At 38.9% G+C, this 20,447-nt stretch overlaps 2 long non-coding RNA genes across 2 annotated transcripts in view; both read right to left on the reverse strand.

Annotated features, from left to right (window-relative positions):
* The window catches only part of LOC144323433 (uncharacterized), a 121,606-nt gene that overhangs the window by 19,037 nt on the left and 82,122 nt on the right, over window positions 1-20,447 (reverse strand). The window lies entirely within an intron of this gene.
* On the reverse strand, window positions 9,363-9,765 carry LOC144322959 (uncharacterized). The gene is made up of 2 exons (XR_013388535.1): window positions 9,600-9,765; window positions 9,363-9,395 (listed from the first exon to the last, which is right to left on the reverse strand). It is a non-coding gene; the product is annotated as an uncharacterized LOC144322959 (long non-coding RNA).

Raw genomic sequence — 20,447 nt, forward strand, 5'->3', positions numbered from 1 at the left:
CTGCTTATGTATCATCTTTGTTAAATCACATGAGAATACACACAAATGCCCTGAATGATCTGATCCCCAGCCAATGGGACTTAATAAGTCAGTGGTTCACATTATGGGGCTCTTGGTGGAAATAGGTTTTACTTATGTTGGAAATCATTATCTTGGGACGCCTGGGTGGCTCAGTGGTTGTGCGCCTGTCTTCGGCTCAGGTCGTGATCCTGGGATCCAGGATTGAGACCTGCGTCAGGCTCCCTGCGAGGAGCCTGCTTCTCCCTCTAACTGTGTCTCTGCCTCTCTCCCTCTCTTCTGTGTCTCTCATGAATAAATAAATAAATCTTTTTTTAAAAAAAGAAAATCATTATCTTAATCTGTGTTTTCTCTTGCATGTGTCTGTATTATTGCTGTGTTATCTGTTTTCAGTGTAGCGAGATAGGGATCAAAGGAGGTGCTCCCATGCCGGTGACTTGCTGACTGCTCAGGTCACATTGTAGATAAGATTGATTTCAAGAGCTGGTCATGATGGGAGGGGTGTTGGGAGGAGGTCATTGAGAGGATGTGACCACCAGTTGACTTTTAAGTTAGCTCCCAGGCAACTGGAAGCTCCTCACACCCTTTTCTGTCCTTGGAATGTATGTTCTACCCATGGTATCCATAGCCAGGGCCATTTTGAGAACAGCCTTGAGAGAGCAATGTGTTGTTGAGACCATCTGGACTAGATGCATGACTGAACTCAGTGAAAGACTCCATATAAACTCTTAGGATTCTTGGTAGGTGGGGCAGACCTATTCATCTGATAACTACTGGAGACAAGGTCCATGTAAGTCCCCTTGTATTTTAAACCTGGCATCTACCAACCTGGCATGGCCTGCCTCTTTTTGGTCTCTCCTTGCTCTTTGTGTCCAGGGGTCAGTTTCATATCTCACCTGGGAAACCAAAAGAGCTTTGCCTGCCAGAGTGGCCCGGGTTTGGCCAAAATTGCTGGTCTTTTATACTCGCACACTTAGAAGGGTGTGATCTCAGGTGGAGTGACTCTCTGACGTTGAGGCAGATCCCCAAGGAGTTGACAGCTTGGAGGCTGTCTGCTGACCACCCTCCCCATATCTTGGCAGCAGGTCCTTCTGGGCAGTTCTTCTCTGTGTCTACCACACCAAGATATTCAAAATATGAGTGATATGTATTTATATGAGTAAACATATGCGGCCCTCAGTTAGTTAAAACCAATTGTGTTCATTAATGTAGTGGTATGCTTTTCCCAAAGAGCTGTTATGAAATTTATGATGCATGTACAGCCAATGTCATCTTAGAATGAAAAAGATACAGCAATTGAGATTGAGTCATTAAATGAAAAGTGTTCATTAACTTGTTTGAAAGTTTCCTGTCCTATCCCATTTATTTCATGGTATATAAAGGAACTTTGAAAACTTTACTTTCAAAAGAGTTACTTTTCACTCAGAGGAAATGATAGTAGCAAAACCAAAATGGTCATTTTGGTATTTTGATACTAGGGTTCTTGTGGATTTATTTAAAAGAACAAGTTGAATAATACCTTACAGAGAGGCAGAAAGCATACAAGAAGAACAAGATAAATAATGGAAAATAAAAAGTTTTTTTTCCAGTGGTAAGGAAGCTCGGGCAGTCCCATACATCATGGCGACAAGTGAACGGTGATAACAATAAAAGATATTCTTGGAATGGATATCCCCACAATTCAAGTGACTGGCCTTAGTCCAGGTCTTTATTTCTAGGTCTTAAAAATGATATGTGTCTGAGCATCACCAAAAGGTTTTTTTTTTTATTGGAAATTGCTATAACTAAGGACAGATATGATTGGAATTTGGAAGGCAGCATTTATCATTGCTAAATTGGATTGCTTATATTTATAGTTCTTTCAAAAGTACCAAACATGGAAGGTTTCCACTTACAACAATTCTACTATATTGTATATTGGCTCAAAAAATATGAGAAGGAGGTACTTTTGAGACTTGATTTTATAAATACAGTTCGGCAAATATACATTGTGCCTGGAACCCTAATACCAGGAAGTCTCATCAATTCAGGTCCCTCAGTGGTGTTTATATAGGAATGTGTGCTAAACACAGGCAAGCAGAAGATGAAATAAATAGCTACGAAACAAATGCTTCAAACTACAGTCTAGCAACTCTATGACCAGTGAGAACAAAATTATAAAATTTCTGTAAATATTATCCTACATAAATACACACTATAAATTCTACACATGCAAAATAAAGACTAAATGCCAACATGTTTCCTATAAAACTAGGACGATAGCATGCTGCCGTGAGGGGTGGATGTAGACAAGCATTTTTTCTCTTTTAAAAAATGAAAATTTTAGACTTCATAGCTGCCCCAAACTTCAGATAGCTATTGAACTGTGCCCAAATGTGTAAAATGTTAAACTATTATTAAAGTTTGTGTATTCATATTAACCAGCAATCATGACTTCTGGGCCTATGCAAGAAAGCCAAACAAATACAAGGGAGTACTTAGAACTGTGTTTTAACTTCCCTCCACATTCCGTTTTGTCAAAGGAAGCTTCAAGATACATATTCCAGTTGTTGCAGGGAGAAAGGCCCCATTGCTTTCCTTTTGAAGGAAAAAAACAAAAGATGCTTTTGAGAGATAAGTCTGGGGGCTTTCAGTGCCAAATATGTAAATGAAAAGTATCAAATAGGTTTTTGAAGACCATTTGAAACATACATTTCAGAAAATGAGCAATTTGCATGATGTCAAGCACCATTAATTGAAATGTTTGTGCCCTTGCTTTGATAAATTTGCCTCACTGACTTGATCCAGAAGCTTTTTTGATTAGTTTATATTTATAAGTTAAAAAATTCATAGAAGGAATATTTATTTTGACTTAGTTTAGCAGGATGATGCTGCAAGTAGAATGCAGTATTATATATCAGGAGATTCAGATTCAGATATTAAATCATCAGATAATATATACCACTATAATAAATAATAGTATTTGTAATAACAACTAATAGCAACAACACTGACAATATCAAGCTCAAATTGAAAATGGTAAAAAAAAATAATAATGACAATAAATATACTGGTTTGGAACTATAAAAACTGATTTAAAAAAATCTTGCCCAATAAACCATACATTTTATTCCCTAAAACTAGTAATATAAAGGAAACTATGCTTATAACTGTTCTAAATAGAAACATCTTAATAACAGAGGGGAGCAATAGTGGTGTTGCCTGTGGGTTTGACAAGATTTGATGAGAGATGGAAATTGAAGACTATCAACATGGAGCTAGTTATCTTGCTGAGTGGAGTGGTTTCAGAATGGCTAACGGGAAATATTACACACCTGGAGAATCTATTCTGCTTCAACGTCAGTTAAAAAGTTACTGCTTCCTGCTACTTGTCAAACATCAGGATATTTCTAACTCCAGTAGAAGATGTTGTGATGTCTTTGGCCAATACTGTTAAATTGGCTTAGGAACAGATTTACGGATTTATCTGACCTGCAAAAACAAATATAAATTATAAGTCCGGGACAAGAAATATCAAAATGTTTCTTTAAAATGAACAGGAATATCTTTGAGACTACTTACTATGAGAAATTGCCTACAGAGGTAATTCCTACCAACTGGAGATATATGGAAGCCACAATTTGGACGGTGCCCAAATGTCACTGAAACAATATGGCCTTAAGAAGAGATCATAAATTAGACAGATGGAACCATGCAAATGTAACCTATTGGAAATCTGAACAGGAGGTGACTGATACAATAAAAGCAGCTTGGAACCAGAAATCTCAGGTTCTGACTTATTGCAGATTTCTGGTACAAGAAGTTCGTGAAACACTTGGAGTTGTTGCAGGATATATCATGAGTACATCAGAAGAATACCATATATAATTAGACTGGAAAACAAGTAGCAATTGTAAAATCACTCTTTTGAAGTCACTGAAATTTAGATCAGTAGCATTTTACCTATTTTCTATAAACCATTGGCATCAGTTTTATTACGGAAGATTTATCCTGTCGAGCGGGAAACATTCCCGTTGATGAGCTTCAAGGATGTTACTAATCACTGAAAGAATAAATCATTGAACTTGTATAGTCTTTCCTTAGTTGCCTTCAGGTATCCCAGTTTCTAGCCAACCCAGCACCGTCCCACATTCCCTTTCCTTTTCCCAGTTTCATGTCTTTGCTAATGCTCCCGCTTTACATGGGGCCCCTACCTCCCGTTGCTACGTAACCACATCTTATCTTCACGTGTCTTCACAAGCCACTCTTTCCATGAAGCCGTTTCTGATCGTCCTTATCTGGACAGAATCTGTTCCCCATCTGACCTTTATGGCCACAACTCACTTATGGTTCTTTCTCTTTTGACCTCAGATTACATTTTGTTCTGTACTGTTATTCTATTAAAGTTTAAATTCCTCAAGGGAAGAGTTTAATCTGGGTTGTTCTTATTTTCTCTGCAGCAGCTAACAATATCTGGTACATATAGAAATAATTTGTTAAATGATTAAACAAATCATAATTTCCAAGTAATTAATAAACTAAGAAGTATTATTGTCTACTCATGATTCCTTTCCTTATTTATAGGACTTTTAAAAGTATAGTTAGTCTCTGCTATTGGTTGCTTTACATTAGGTTGTGCTACTCATGTAGCGCGTGGTTAACTCATTAATAACCTAATACCCATTCCTCTGTTCTGAAATGTATTTGTTCTTTTTCAAACTTTAGCCTAGGCAAGCATGCATCATAGTACTATGGTGTATTTTTTTTTTAGAAATTAGTTTGTTTTTAGAACCTGGTTATTTTTTTTTTTAATTAGAGTTCAATTTGCCAACAGAGTTGGAATAAACCATCTTAAGATTTGTATGGAATTAGGAAAGACCCCGAATAGCCAGGGGAATATTAAAAGAGAAAATCAGAGCCTGGGGCATCAAAATGCTGGATTTTAGGTTGTACTACAAAGCTGTGGTCATCAAGACAGTGTGGTACTGGCACAAAAACAGACAGAGAGATCAATGGAACAGAATAGAGAATCCAGAAGTTGGATAATCAACTCTATGGTCAACTCATCTTTGACAAAGCAGGAAAGACTGTCCCTGGAAAAAGGACAGTCTCTTCAAAAAATGGTTCTGGGAAAATTGGACAGCCACTTGCAGAAGAATGAAACTAGACCATTTCTTACATCAGTCACAGAGATAAACTCAAATTGGATGAAAGATCTAAATGTGAGACAAGATTCCATCAAAATCCTAGAGGAGAACACAGGCAACACCCTTTTTGAACTTGGCCACAACAACTTCTTGCAAGATACATCCATGAAGGCAACGGAAATAAATTTTTTAAGTAGTTTTCAACTTATGTATTTTGGGGACAATTAGACATACAGAAACATTTGTGTGGCCTGTAGATTATTTTTGAAGACATTGAATAGTTGCTAACATTTTAATAATGGAAGAATTCACCTTAAAAAAAAACCTACCAGATTTCTGGCTTTTCTTGAAAAATCAAATCTGACAATATCCTGTCACCATTTTTTCAGAACAACAATCTGCTGGATTTGAGTATGGGGACTAGAGATGCTTTTCAGTTGTGGACAGTACCAGCCAGGCCCCTTATCGCTCATTTTTATTCTCTATTTGTCCATTGTAGGCCCCTGAGTTCATTATTCCTGTTTCTTTTTTTTTAAAGATTATTTATTTATTTATTCATTCATTCATTCATTCATTCATTCATTCATTCATGAGAGACACACAGAGAGAGAGAGAGAGTGAAGCAGAGGCACAGGCAGAGAGAGAAGCAGGCTCCATGCAGGGAGCCTGACGTGGGACTCGATCCTGGGTCTCCAGGATCATACCTTGGGCTGAAGGCAGGTGCCAAACCGCTGAGCCACCCGGCTGCCCCATGATTCCTGTTTTAAATCTTCTTTTGAGAAGATAGGGTGTGTCAGAGACTACCAGCTATTTATTGAAATAGATTTGTTTGTCCAGGGCATAAAGCTGGACTATTTCTACTGGCTTTCTTTGCAGTTGAGTGTGGTCATGAGATCAAGTTTAGCCAATGAATGGACCAGAAGTGCCATGTGCCACTTTCCAGTCTATTACACAAAAACTTTCTGCACAGGCCTCTCCATTGCCTTCCTCCTTCTGATCATCAGATGCAGACATACGTAGGCCCTACGACTTGGCCAAGCCACGAAGGAGCTTGGGTCTTTCGGTGACCCAGTCTGTAGGGAAGATGAGCTACTGACTGCTACGGCCTCAACTGCTGTTACATGAGCAAGAACTAGAAGTCTTTTTAAAAAATGTCTAAACTTTAAATCTGAGAGATCGATGTCATACTTTTCTCAGAACTGTACTGCAAGTTCTAGTGTTTTAGCTTCAATGGTTGGAGTCCTATATTTTTACAGTTAGAATAGAACAGAAGAAAAAAAATATTTACTTCTATGGTAAAACTTTATTTATTTAGATCTCTTTTATGGCAGTTGCCCTATCCTAAATAATCCAGCATGCTAATGAACTGGTAATTGCTCATGGCATCTGATCTTTGGTAACAAATGTCAAGTAGGCGGAGGGCAAATGAGAATCAATGCCCCATCTTTCCTGGTGGTGCTACTGGTTCTGAGGGCCTGGTGTGAAGGACCTTGTAAGATAAAATACGGCAGCAGAAAGGGGGGAGGGAGAGGCATGTAGGGTCATCCCTGACTTTTAAAATGCTTTCCACTCAGAGAAGCCCTATCATTAGCAGCAACAACAAACCTTCACTGAGCACCTGGTTTAGTGCTTTGAGTTCATATCCAAGGGCAGTAGAATGAATTTCTCTGCCAGCTGTATTGAAATTTTTTGAGAGAAAAAAACTCAGTTTCGACTTACATGTGCAACCACTTTGAGAGCCCTGGGCTAGCCAAACCATTTCACTTACATCTTTCTGAATTACTGGTTTCGAGCAAAATTAATTTAAATCAAGTATTTGATGTGTATTACAGTTTGCATATTAGTTTTAGGTCAGATTTTGAGGCTATAAAATTAATTATTTACATACAGCATGACTTAGAATTATATATTTATATGCTAATAATACATTGATCCTAGTATAATCATTGTGTGGAGAACATCATACCCATTATAATATTTGAAATGTAATTTTAATTGACCAGAGCCCAGCTTCTATAATTATTGCTTTGAAATGTTTGTCAGAGAAGGCCTCTGTGGGGAGAAGCCTGGAAATTTCTATCTGTTCTGCTTGCTACTGTGCAGGTAACTTCAACTTTGGAGATGAGAATCCGTTTTGACCTTCGATGCGTTGTACTTGGCTCTAGTGTGCCCCGTGGCTCGCAACCCCTACTCACACTATGGTTTTTTATAGTTTGCTTGATGGCAATCCACTTTATGACATAATTTTCAGGGCCATATTGCAATAAAAGTAAAGAATACCTGAAATCCTTTAACGTAGAGTGGATGAAAAGATCTTATATCTGTCCAATTGAGAGCCCTCTTATTACTGAGTTCATACTCAAGACTCATTAAATAATAAGGGCTTTAGGAGTGAATGCTAATGTAGAGTTAAATCTACATCTGAATTAGGATCACATACATCTGGACAGAAGACCAAAGTGGGCTAACTTCCTATCCTTCCTCCTTATAGTTGAGATTTCCTTCCAGTAGCAGAAAGCATCTAGAATTCTATGCCCCTGACCCCCAGGGGCAAGGCCTCATGAAATGAGCACTCTGTACAGAGATCACATGTTCCTGGAGGAGAGAGGACCCAAAACTTTTGGGCAGATCTGGCCCCAAAAGAAAGACAATCAAGAATACCCTGGGCTCTACACACACAAGATGGTCTTCTCAGTCCCACCAATCAGATAGGTTACCACCAGGGAAAGAAATGAGAGAAGGTAAAGAGAAGGTGTACTTCCTTCCCAATACTCTAAAACAGGGAACACTTCCAGTTTTTTTTTTTTTAAGGTTTTACTTATTTACTCATGAGAGACAGAGAGGCGGGGGGGGGGGGGGCAGAGACACAGGCAGAGAGAGAAGCAGGCTTCCTCCATGGCAGGGAGCCCGACGTGGGACTCGATTCCGGGCCTCCAGGATCACACCTTGGGCCCAAGGCAGATGCTCAACCACTGAGCGACCCAGGGATTCCCCCCCTCCCCAAATAATCCTTAAGATACTAACTAACCTTTAGTGGTTTTAGAAAGTTTATTATGTACTAAACATTGTGGTATGTACCTGATAATCTTTAGTTAATTTAGAGAAAGCCTGATTTGTTGTAATGGACATAAGTGAAGATTTAGTGATTAAATATTTGATATTTAAAAGATTTAACATTTCTTTTTTTTTTGCCCTTATAAAGTCTTCCAGTAACTGTGCAGAATATGGTAAGTAGCACTTTAAAAATCCACCCCCTTCAAAAAAAAAAAAAAAAACCAAAACACTAGTTCATTTGTGAAGAATTATTAAACACTTTCCTCAGAAAATATGTAATGCCACAGAATTGCTGTGAATACATTTGTAATAGTTCTAACATTTATTCGACATTATAAAATGGTCAAGTGCAGACAAAAAGATCATGATATTTATTTGAACAGTATGAAATATTTTTGTAGGTCAAAATGGGCAAATATAGGCAAATTCCTATGAGCAAACCTCATTATGCACTATACTAGTATTATAATAGTGTTAATGGGTTTGTGTATCTGAGAGATGAAAGGTTTCTTCATGTAGAGAACTGTCTTGGCTCTGGTCTAAAGTCTAGGGAAGTGGTTCACAAACTCCAGTTCATAACTAAGTTGAAACCTGTCTGAGCAAAATAAGAGAAGTAATAATAGTGTAAAGAATTTTATTTTCAAAAAAGTTCAAATTCTTCAATTTTAAAAGTCTGAGATTAGAGGATTTTGGAGGGTTAAAATAGCTTTTCTTTTGTAAAATGATATCATAGTAGATGATACTTTGAAAATCTACTAACTTGGAAAAAATGATGGCACGTGCATATCAGCCTACAAAATAGTTCTTGATATTTTACTATTCTGTAATATCCAAATGTTTAGGAACCACCCATGGCACACAAAATAGCCAGAAGCAGGATGACACAGACAGAGGCAAGTAAGGAAAATTGAAAGCTGAACAGGTCATTCGTTCCTCATGGATTCTCTATTCTTTCTTTTATTCATGTACCAACTTGTAGAGCATCAAAATCTATTTCTTCCTCTCATTAGAAGAAGGTTTTCACTGCCTGGGATCTTCTCTGATGGTGTCCCTGTACCTCTGCTTCATAAACAGACATAGCTCCACTTTATAATCCATTGTCAGGCAATCTCCTTCCAGCACAAGTGCGTATCTGATTATTGTAGAGATTTCTCAAGTTCACTAATGAAGAGTCTTCTAGGTCTCAAAACACCAGAACTGTAAAGAAAAAACAGAAGTGAAGACCGTCTTACTTTCTTTTTCTCTAGTACCACAGAAGGAACCTTCACGTAATCAGGCCTTCAAAAAGCCTCCTTCTTTCTTGAATGACTTCTCTTTCCTTGATACTTTATAGTCAACTTTTCTAAGTTTCTCATCTTTTTCTCTATTCCTTCCCTCTTAGACTGGAGTTTCCATGCTCACCTCCATTACCATTCCTTCCTGTGTCTTGAGGGCTTCAGGCTTGGACTGTATCCAGTCTGGAGATGGAGGAGATGGCCTTTTGCTCCATGTATGGGGGAAAAGTAAAATCCTTTAATTTTTGTTTAGTCTGCCCTCCAGCAGGTGCTGTGCTTGATTGCCAAAGTAATTTTCCCTAAGAAGCAAGGTAAGAATATTTTTTTCATAGACAGCACAGTATTATCTCAAATTAGTAAAGTGTATTTCTTTTATTAGCATTTGGGCATTATATGACCTTGCCCACGACTTAATAACAATATGAACAAATAAGATTTTTTACCATAAAGATTTAACTCCTTTTTGGATTTTAAATTTTTATTTTATTTATTTATTTATTTGTTTATTTATTTAGGATTTGACTTTTAAAAAAAATAAGTACAATTATTGCAGTTGTAAATGGCTCTCCTTTCCCACTCTGGAGGGGTGGCACCAGTTCCAGTTAGAGTCCATTAGATACTAAATCTCTTGGCTGATAGAAATAGAATGAACAAAAAAAAAAAAAAAAAAAGGAAAGAAATAGAATGAACAACTTCTGTTACCAGTTTATCCCATCACTTACGTGATAGGAACTATATTTGGCACAGTGATACAGAGAAGAATAAAGTATAGGACCAGCTTTTAAAAAGCTCTCAGTCTAGGGGCATCTGGGGAGCTTGTGTAGTTAAACACCTGACCCTTGATTTCAGCTCAAGTCATGATCTCAGGGTCTTGAGATCGAGCCTCTCATTGGACTCCATGCTCAACAGGGAGTCTGCTTCTCTCCCTCTCCTTCTGTCCCTCCCTTCCTGTCCCGTCCACCCCTGCAAGCCCAAGCATGCTCTCTTTCTCTGTCTCTCAAATAAATAAATAACTCTTTTTTTTTAATAAAAAAGATCACTGTCTAGATGGAACTTAGATGACAAACATTTATATAATCTTACACAAAGTAGTACACAAGCCAAGAAATAGAATTTTGGTGTTCAATACAAGACATTCTTGATACTTCATGGTCACTGTGAAGTCACACAGGATTAGTTCATAACGGTTTGCAAGTGTTTTTAAATTATTTAATTTGACCCTTGGAATTATGTTGTGAGAAGTTGTTATTCCATTTTACAAAAGAATAGAGCTCAGAAAGCTGAAGTAATCTGCCCAAATCACTTAGTTTCTGAGAGGCAGAACTGGGATTCACATTGTGATTAAAAGGCACTACTGTCTCTGACTGCTGTGGACTATGTTACCAGATTAAATAAGCTAAGAATATATGTTAACAGTTCTCAAGTTTAAGCTAATAAACAGTTGAGGGATGTATTATACACATAAAACCAAGGAGGTGATAAGAAATAATCAAAGAATAGGAAACTACAAAACACTGGTGCAAAGAACAGGTGTTGATATTTGATAAAGTAGTGAACAGTGATGTTCCTGATCCTACTCTTCCAGGAAGCAAGGATATGCAGAATTTATCCAATGACATATATTGTTGAGCATAAGATTCAGAGAAATTGATAAATCAAATGTAGAGATGGACTAAATTAATAACTAGGATGATTTTGGTGATGGAGGTGCAGTAGTCTCTAATGTTTTGAGCAAGATGGAATTCATTATAGTTGTAAGTAAATTCATTCAGTTGCACCAACATTTGGAATCAGACTAGACAAGTTTCAGTTTGTTTAAGTAGTTAAAGCCATTGTGAAAATGTATCTTTGAAGCCATTGGCATCAAGGAAGAAGATAGTGTTTCTGTATCTCAGCTATCAAGATCGACCTTAGACCATATTATTTATGCCCCACTCTTTCCCGCTCCCCCAGCTCTGTACCTAGTAGAGATGGAATAGTCATGGCAAGTCTAAGTGCCTGGAAGAGCCCTGTAGGCTACTTAAATAAGGAGATAGGCCAAGCACAAACAGAGACTTCTGAGCATTACCAGTGCCCTTAGTACCCATCCCATCTATCTCACCCAGACCTACATTCCTTTGTGTCACAAGCTGAAAATCTCTTCTCCATCTAGATGCTCATGTCACAAAGATCAAGAGAAAAACATCAGGGGACAGACAGACGTTCAAGGAACTTAATTATATTCCAACTCATTTTTTTTTCTTGTCTAAAATGGACATTATAAAACTTATCTTCACTGTAGCTACCTTTATTATGTAGGATCTTGATTATTTTACCATCTCAAAAACAGACAAAAAAACATGCTGACTTGATTCCGTCACGACCTCATCACGGTAGGACCTAGTAAATAGGCAGTACAGGCACTCTAGAAGTCCTGGTAGGAAATATGTGATTTGAGAGTAGGAAAAAAATCCAAAGAGGATTCAAGGCCAGTCACTTTGGTGAAATTCCTGGGAAACTAGTGATCTGGAATGTGAGGGAATATGCAGAGTATTTCTAAGAAGGAGGCACATGGCATTGTGGGTCCCTTTGGGTTTTGGAGACATCCCACATTTGGAAACTATTTGCTGAGAGAACCCATGAAGCTACTTGGTTTGAATGAGGCCAAGAGTATAAGAGAAGCACTGCAGCTGGTCCAAGCCTCAGAGCAAAGCTCTGCCGTTTAGTCCTTATGAACCAGCAGGTCTAATGGTGCTTGAAATGTCTGTGTAATTTGGGATGCCCTACATAGCTTCTAACAGACCCCTATAGGAGCATAATATACAAAGCAAGCTTGTAATATTTGGAAACAAATACTCTACTGTTGAGAGACTGCTCCTGGCTTGCTAATGAGCTCTGTTAGACTTTGAAAGTCTAACCATGTGAACATCACCTCCAATAATGACTTAAGCGTTTCTGCTCCACCAGGCACTAATGTTCAGTTGTCCAGCAGCACTCCATCATCAGGTGAAAATTGCGTGTATGAGATGAGACCTACTCATGCTCTGTTGGCACTAGTAAGTTTTAGGACCAGGTGGCTCACATTCCCCATTAACTTACACCTGTTGTAATAACAACTTTCCATCAATCCATCCTTAGCCTCAGGTGGAGTTTTCTAAAACCATCTAATGGAGGAACTTCACTTCTGGTCTTCAGATGCTTCTGTCTTATAATATAGCTTTGCACAAGTGCCCTGCTACAGCAATATAACCTTACAGAGGGGTGGACCTGAAGGATGACAAGGAGGATGAAATCCTTCTAGTGGGCAGAAATTGGGTGATATAATGGATTTTCCATGTTGATTCTCTGAAAGGAAAGATGGTCATAATCATGGATCTATATCAATTCATGTACAGTAGCTATTCAGAAATTTGGAAAGATCATGATTGGAGGATTGGTGATAAGTAGATTTGGGGAAAAGATAAGTAGATGGACTTCTAAGAATGAGCACAGCATATAAAATCGTTTATATCTCATGTGATTATTTGCCAAAGTGCCCCCTCTATAGAAAAAAATTTCAGTAACCTATGAACAAGACAACTTGCCCTGTAGATTTCATTAAGTATCTGTTACTAGCAGTCTCAGTGTTGACCAATGGGCTAATGAACAAGTGCTTGTAGTGGCAGGGGTGGAAGGAATGCATGGACTCTGGAACATAGAGTTCCCCTCACTTCATCTGATCTGGCTCCGGTGTTATATTCAGTGTCATTCTGCACCATATTAATGGAAATCTGGAAGCCACCTAGTGGCAGGTCAATTAGATCGGACCCTATTATAGAAGGGTTGGCTGCTTGTTCTCACTGGAATATTTGTCCTAGATTTCGTTTTGTTTCCCTGTTGCCATCTTTCTGCAAGCACTTTATTTATGTACTTCTGTTATGTTATCCCATAGAACATTGAGTCTAACCAAGTAACTAACTTATTTTTTTTACATAAAAAATAAAAGATGATGGGCTTTCATGGAATACCCTGGTCTTTTAAAAAATTTTTTTAAAGATTTTATTTATTTATTCATGAGAGACACAGAGAGAGGCAGAGACACAGGCAGAGGGAGAAGCAGGCTCCCTGCTGGGAGCTCGATGCAGGACTCGATCCCAGGACTTCAGGATCATGCCCTGAGTCAAAGGCTCAACCACTGAGCCACCCAGGGGTCCCTACACTGGTCTTAATGTGTACTCTGTAAATCACAGATAGGTTTTTCCCCCTAGCCTGATAGAGGTACAACTGGCAAATAAAATTGTAAGGTATCTAAAGTATACAATGTGATGACTTGATATACACTGTGAAAATATTTCCCCCATTGAGTTAATTAACACATCCATCACTTTACATATTTACCTTTCTTTTTCTTGGTTAGAGCATTTAGGTTCTAATCTGTTATCTAATTTAGATTACGCAATATAGTGTTATCAACTATAGTCATTGTGTTATACATTATACCCTTAAGCCTTATTCATCTTTCAACTGAGAGTTTGACCCTTTTACCAACCTCTCTCCAAATCCCTCAGCCCCTGGCAACCTCTTTTCTACTCTCCATTTCTATGAATTTGACTTTTTTCCCCCCAGCTTCTACACATAAGTGATGCCATGCACTATTTGTCTTTCTCTGTCTAGCTTATTTCACTTAGCATAATGTTCACCAGGTTCATCCATGTGGTCCCAATGATAGGGTTTCCTATTGACGTGGAATAATATTTCATTGTACATAGATGCACATTTTCTTGATCCATCCAACCACGGCTTTATAGAATGCCCACCGGGCTCTACTGAAAACTGGTGTGTTCAGATCACGGCAGAGGTGCTGTGATTCTGGAGCTAGTTGCTGTGGCAGTGGCCTCTTGACCCCACAGGCGGCTGCTTCATTCCTGGTTTTTGTCAGAAGCAGTAGCTCCCTTAGGAACCAAGATCTGTATGTGCCTTTGGGAGTCACTCCGTGACTCCCAGCCTGCATTCAATTTTTGCAGCACTCCCAAAGTTGAAGTCATTAAATATCCTATAAAAATTTCCACACTGCTTTAGTTAGCTAGAATGGATTCTGTGATCTGCAACTAAGCCCTGACCGCTACAGGCAGGAAAGTCTTTCCCTAGTCCAAAAGTGGGCAGAAAACTGACTCCATGCACAGGTAAAGGCAGTTTTACCTTTTAACAGGTAGCATTTTGAAAAAGTGTCAATAGCAGCAGATTATGTGTACCCCCAAAGTGTTTCATGGCTGTCTTAATGCTCAGCAGATATTGAGAATGGGAAAAAAAGTATTGGTGTGAATTCTTGGGGAGTTTAAGTTTAAAAATGTGAAGTTAAACTAGCAATGATAATAATGTTTACTGAGTATGTAACCGTGTGGACAAGTCGTTGAGGATTTTGTAAATTTAGAATAGCAACGTGTTCTCTTAAACATGTCATGAAACTATTGGAGATGTTAACGGGCTATTTTGTGATTCAGAACAATGTGCTACAGAAGAGAAATACAAGCAAGCCTTAGTATAATGTGAAAACCATATCTATTCATTATTTTTAAAAAAAAATCAGTGACTGAAATACTTTCTGAAAACAGTATCCTCCCACTGAAGTCAAGCAGTAGTAAGAGCTGCCTGCTTAAACATCTCTAAATAGAAGCTTTTCTGGGTTAGATTTATCAACTGGAAAATTGGGGGAAATTTGAAAACCCCATGAAAATACTTCCTTAAACTTATCTACTGCACCTGCTGTCCTCCTTTCCCATCATTGTCATCAAGTACTGGAAGTTTATAGCTTCTACTTGCAGATGACACTTTAACACCTCACTGTGCTTTTACGTAATTTTAAAGGATGTTCATGCTGGATCTGTGTAAACCTGGATGACCTATTATTTATAGCAGTGCTTCTTTGCCATTGGGGACTTGGTTGCCAGGTCAGTAAGGAGCCTGAATGTCTGTATTTCCAACAAGCCTGAATGTCTGCATCCATCCCAGGTGATGTTGATGCTTCTAGTCTGTGGGCCACACTTTGAGTAAGAGGGATTTAAAAGCTGAAATTTAAAATCGTAATCAACTTGTTTCTTTTAAAATTGACAGCAAATTATTTAATTCATTCTTCTAAATCAGACAGATTATTTGGAACTGCGCTTAACCCAGTCCCAGTGTCAACCCAGGATGAATATTTATAAAAGAAGAAAATAAAGCAGAGAAGTTAAGGTTGTGATTTTAAATACTGGCTGATTTTCAACTCTGGGCTGACTAAGGTTTTTCTTTCTATGTTATAAAACAGAGTCTACTTACTCTTAACTAAGTAGACTTGAGTTTAAGAAAGACCTGGATTGAGGAGCATGGGTAGCTCAGTTGGTTGAGTGTCTGACTCTTGATTTGGGCTCAGGTTCTGATCTTAGGGTTGTGAGATCAAGCCTGTGTTGGGCTCCATGATCACTGTGGAGTCTGCTAGAGATTCTCTTTCTCCCTCTCCCTCTGCCCCCCATTTTTCTCAAATAAACCAATCTTAAAAAAAGAAAGACCTGGATTTGGATCAGATTTACCTTTAGTGTTGTAAGAACTTGGGCAAGTTTAAAAAATTCCAACCAAAGCTTGGTTCCGTGTGTGGTTGTCACAATGTCATAGAGTTGTAGTGAGGTTAAAAGGAACAATACAAGCAATGCTTAGCAGTGTGCCTGCATACAGGAAGTGCTCAATAAAGATTATCTGCTTCATTAGTTATTATCTCCAATGAGCAGTCTAGCTCCAAGTTGATTATGACTCTTCCTGGAGTAGGAATTCTTGACTAAACATCTAATGGCTATAACTAGTGAGGTTGCTTTGTGAAAACCAGTCACCACCATCATCGTATCATCATATCATCAAATAAGAAGCTGATGATTGCTTATAAAGTCCTTTGCCTGGAAGAAATATTGTGAATATCAAAATTGGATACATTCTATTTTCAGATTACTTATAACTGGACTTTGCCTCATTTATAGCTTTTGGCTTAGGCCTTTAAATAGCAGTATACTTCTGTGGCTGGAGCTAGAGAGGATCATGCTAAGTGAAATAAGCCAGTGAGAAAGACAGATACCATGTGATTTCACTCATTAGTGGAATTTAAGAAACAAAACAAAATAGCAAAGGGAAATAAAAAAGAGAGAGAAGCAAACCAAGAAAAAGACTCTTAACTACAGAGAATAAACTGATGGCTGTCTGAGGGAAGGAGGGGATGGGCATAGGGTAGGGGGAAATAGGTGACGGGGGTGGGGAGTGCACAAGTCGTGTTGCGCAATGGATGTTGTACGGAAGTGTAGAATTACTGTATCATGCACCTAAAACTAATATGGGACTGTATGCTAACTAATTGTATTTAAATAAAAACTTAAAAACTAATAATAAATAGATAGATATCCATATACTTATTATTGTTATTGTCCTGAACGTATAAGAAAATGAAAAAGTATGTACATTTTGCCTTTATGAATATTTAGCTGTGTGGTTGCCCGAAAGCTTTGTAATACGGGACTCTATAAACATACAGATTAATATTCAATACATCAAATGTTCCATATTTATCCAGCATGTTAGATACTTTCAACCTCAGAAGAAAAAAATTTTTTTTTTTCCGTGGAGGAGGCATTTGTGCAATTGTTCATATCTGTAGAACTTCTAACACTGTATTTATGTAAAATTATACTTCAGTATAATTGCCTATGTAATTAACATTCAGGAAGAAATTATTTATTCAGGAGCACATTTCACAATTCAATTTCAGTCTGTGACAAAGAGGCTTTTAAATGTTAATCTTATGAAAGAAAATGGAGCAAATAGTAAAGGCTGTGGATTAATACAAGAGGCAGCTATTTACGGCGTAACATTTTCCCTCCCTGGGAATTACCTATTTTCTACCAGAGAGTCTAGGCATGTTTCAAATCTCACTGGGAAATGTGGGGTTGAATCTTATATTTTGTGCATATTAGACGGTTTCACACCAGGTGACTAAGTAAAAGAGCAAAATGGTTACAAACACATTTGTTGTTGAAGCTTTAAAAGAGACAGAAAGAATAAATGCACATTATGGTGGAGTTAAAAATGATCAAGGATATGTAGAAAATAGAAATAGGAGGTATATTTTCTCAGTCTCAATCCTACGGGAATTTTCTGCTTCAGATAATAATCCTTTCAGAGCTTGTGAACAGGATGCACCCTTCCCCTCACAGCAGCTAGCTCTTAATTTCAGTGACCTACCGTAACGCCTCTGGAGAACCACAGGTTCCATCACGAACCTATTATCGTGGAGAAGTTTGAGGGAGACCAGAGCTCCCAGAAATGCCATCACCTACTATTTGCATGTTTCTTTTCTGATTACGGAATATCAGCTTGAAAGAAGATGAAAGAACTTGTTGATACCTGATGGAACATAAAAACTTACAGGAAAATTATTTTCAAGACCTATTTGTGATAACTTAAAATTTCCTGTGTGTCTTATTTTGGGGTGTAACGTAATAGTTTCGGTTCATTTGCAAAACGAATGAAATAAACTCTTGTTAGATTGCCGTTGATGATACACAGAAACGAGATGACACACACGTCCATTTATTCACAATGTAAGACCTCCCTGGCATTGCCACCGCCTTCGGCCCAGCCACCCGGCTAATCACACCCGCTTGCCTTCTGCTCGCGGCCTTCACACGTGTCCTGCGCCCACGGAGCAGTGACAGTGAACTTGTCCAGCTTAACTTCCATTATGCGTAGACTCTCACCACCGCCTCTGTCCATCTACTTGTACCCCTTCCTTTCTCACCGCGCTTCCCCCTGTCCTTTTGGAGGACCTCTTCCTTCTCCCACCCAGAGCCAGTCCTCCACTTGTGGACCAGATGCCGTCTTGTTCACTCACAGAAAAAACTACTCCAGATAATCTGCCTACCTTCCCCAGCATCCCCACGATTCCCTCGCCCTTGGAGCAGGTTGACGAGCGTATCTACCCAAACCTCCCTCTTGCTATTGTCCTATTTCTTTGATCCCATTTACAGAAAAATTCCTCTAAATAATGACTTATACCCATTTCCTCTATTCCTCCCATCCTCTCTGAATCCCTTCTGATCAGGCCAATACCCACCATTTTATCAAAGTTTGCCGTTGACCCCCACATTATAAAGTTCAACCAATGGTTCTCAGTCCTCCTCTTCATGGAGCAACAGCCAGCATCTGGCACAAGGGATTGTGCTTTACCCCTTGAGACACTACGGTTAGTGGGCTTCTGGGCCATCACAATTGCCAGTTTTCTTCCTTCCTCACTGGCAGCTCCTTCTCAGATTCCCCTATCAACACTCATGTCCTGCTTCCTTACTTCTTTCAGGTCTTTGCTCATTTATCACATCACAGGGAGGGCTTCCTAGTCTACCTGTGTGAGGATTCTCCACAGCAACGGGGTCAGTAGGATGTTATATCCATGAGAAACAGACAATATTTATGATAAGGAATGGCTCACACAGTTATGGAGCTTGAAGTCCAAGCTCTGCAGTTGGCAAGCTGAGGATAAAGGAGGAGTTTCCAGTCTGGGTTGGAAGGCCTGAAAACCGGGACATAGTGCCTGTGCCAGCCTGAGTGCAGGAGAAGACCAATGGCCCATTCAAGCAAAGCTGGCTTTCAGGCAGATTAACTTCCCTCTTACTCAGCTCCCTTTTTTCTTTTTTTTTTCTACTCCCTTTTCCCAATTGATTGAGGCCCATTGACATTAGGAAGGGCAAGGTGCTTAGCTCGGTCTACAGAATCAATTGTTAATCACACCCAAAACACACCCCCAAATAATGTGTGACCACAAGTCTGAGCATCTCATGTCTCAGTCAAGTTGATACATTAGATTAACCGTCATACCACCCTATTTAAAAGTGGCCTCCCATTTTGGCACACTCTATCCATTTCCCTGATTTTCGTGTCTCCCTGGTGGCAACCACCAACTATATAACCTGTGCTTCATTAGTTTACTGACTAAGTGACTGTCTCCTCCACTGGAAGAGTAGTTCTATGAGGGCAAAGGATTGTGTGGCTGTTTATGGCTGTACCTTCTGTTCCACCGCAGTGATTGACACCAAGAGGATGACCATTTATCTTGTCTGAGTGAGCAGGTGTCGCTCTCTTGCTTAAAACTTTTCAATGGCTTATTTTCTCACCTAAGATAAAATCCAAATGTTTAGCATAGCTTAAAACCCTTTATGATCTGCCCATTTCTTCCTCTCTAACTTCTCATGTCCCTCTCTCATTCCTGCATTGAATTCCTTGGATGCACCAAGATTCTTTCTGCTTCGAGGTCTTGATGCTGTTCCTTCTTCCAGGAACACCGTTGTTCCTTCTTTTTTTGTGTATCTGGATCCTGCTTATATCTTAGGTATGAGATTAGCTATGACCTCCCAGGATGACTTTCCCTGGCCATCATGTTTTCTGGGTTTCCCTCTATTATTCTGTACCACTGTACTCTCTTTGTTTTACTCACACATCTGATTAATGATGATTATGGTTTTTTTTTCATTTAAAAATGGATTATAATTCACATATAGTAAATTTGTATGGAGACTGTCAGTTGGGGAAACCATGTGGAAACACGTGTCAAGTTGTGGCAATATGTTGGAGGGACAAACTAAAGACCACAAGGGGGATGAGAATATGCAATAGATGGAGGCTAAGTTGTGGAAGGCCTTGGATGCGGAGAGATGTTTGCGTTCACAAACTCCTGAAATAGTACAGAGACGCTAGGGTGGTTTAAACAGGTAACAGGATAGAAGTGGCCTTTAGGAAAATAAAGACATAGCCCACTAGCAGGCCACTCCAGGAACTGAAATAAGCCTTCAAGAGGCAGGTAATTTGATTAAATTACTTTGTTCATTATTCATTCAGTGATTTGGGGGCTTGCCATTTAATTCTTGGATTATGTGAAGATTCTTCTGGTCTCTGTGCACCAGTGCATTCTGATTAGGGAGCTCATGTGATTTTGGCGTTTAGATCCTTGTAT

The sequence above is a fragment of the Canis aureus genome, chromosome 11 (genome assembly GCF_053574225.1).
Source record: "Canis aureus isolate CA01 chromosome 11, VMU_Caureus_v.1.0, whole genome shotgun sequence".
In the NCBI taxonomy this organism is placed as follows: Eukaryota; Metazoa; Chordata; class Mammalia; order Carnivora; family Canidae; genus Canis; species Canis aureus.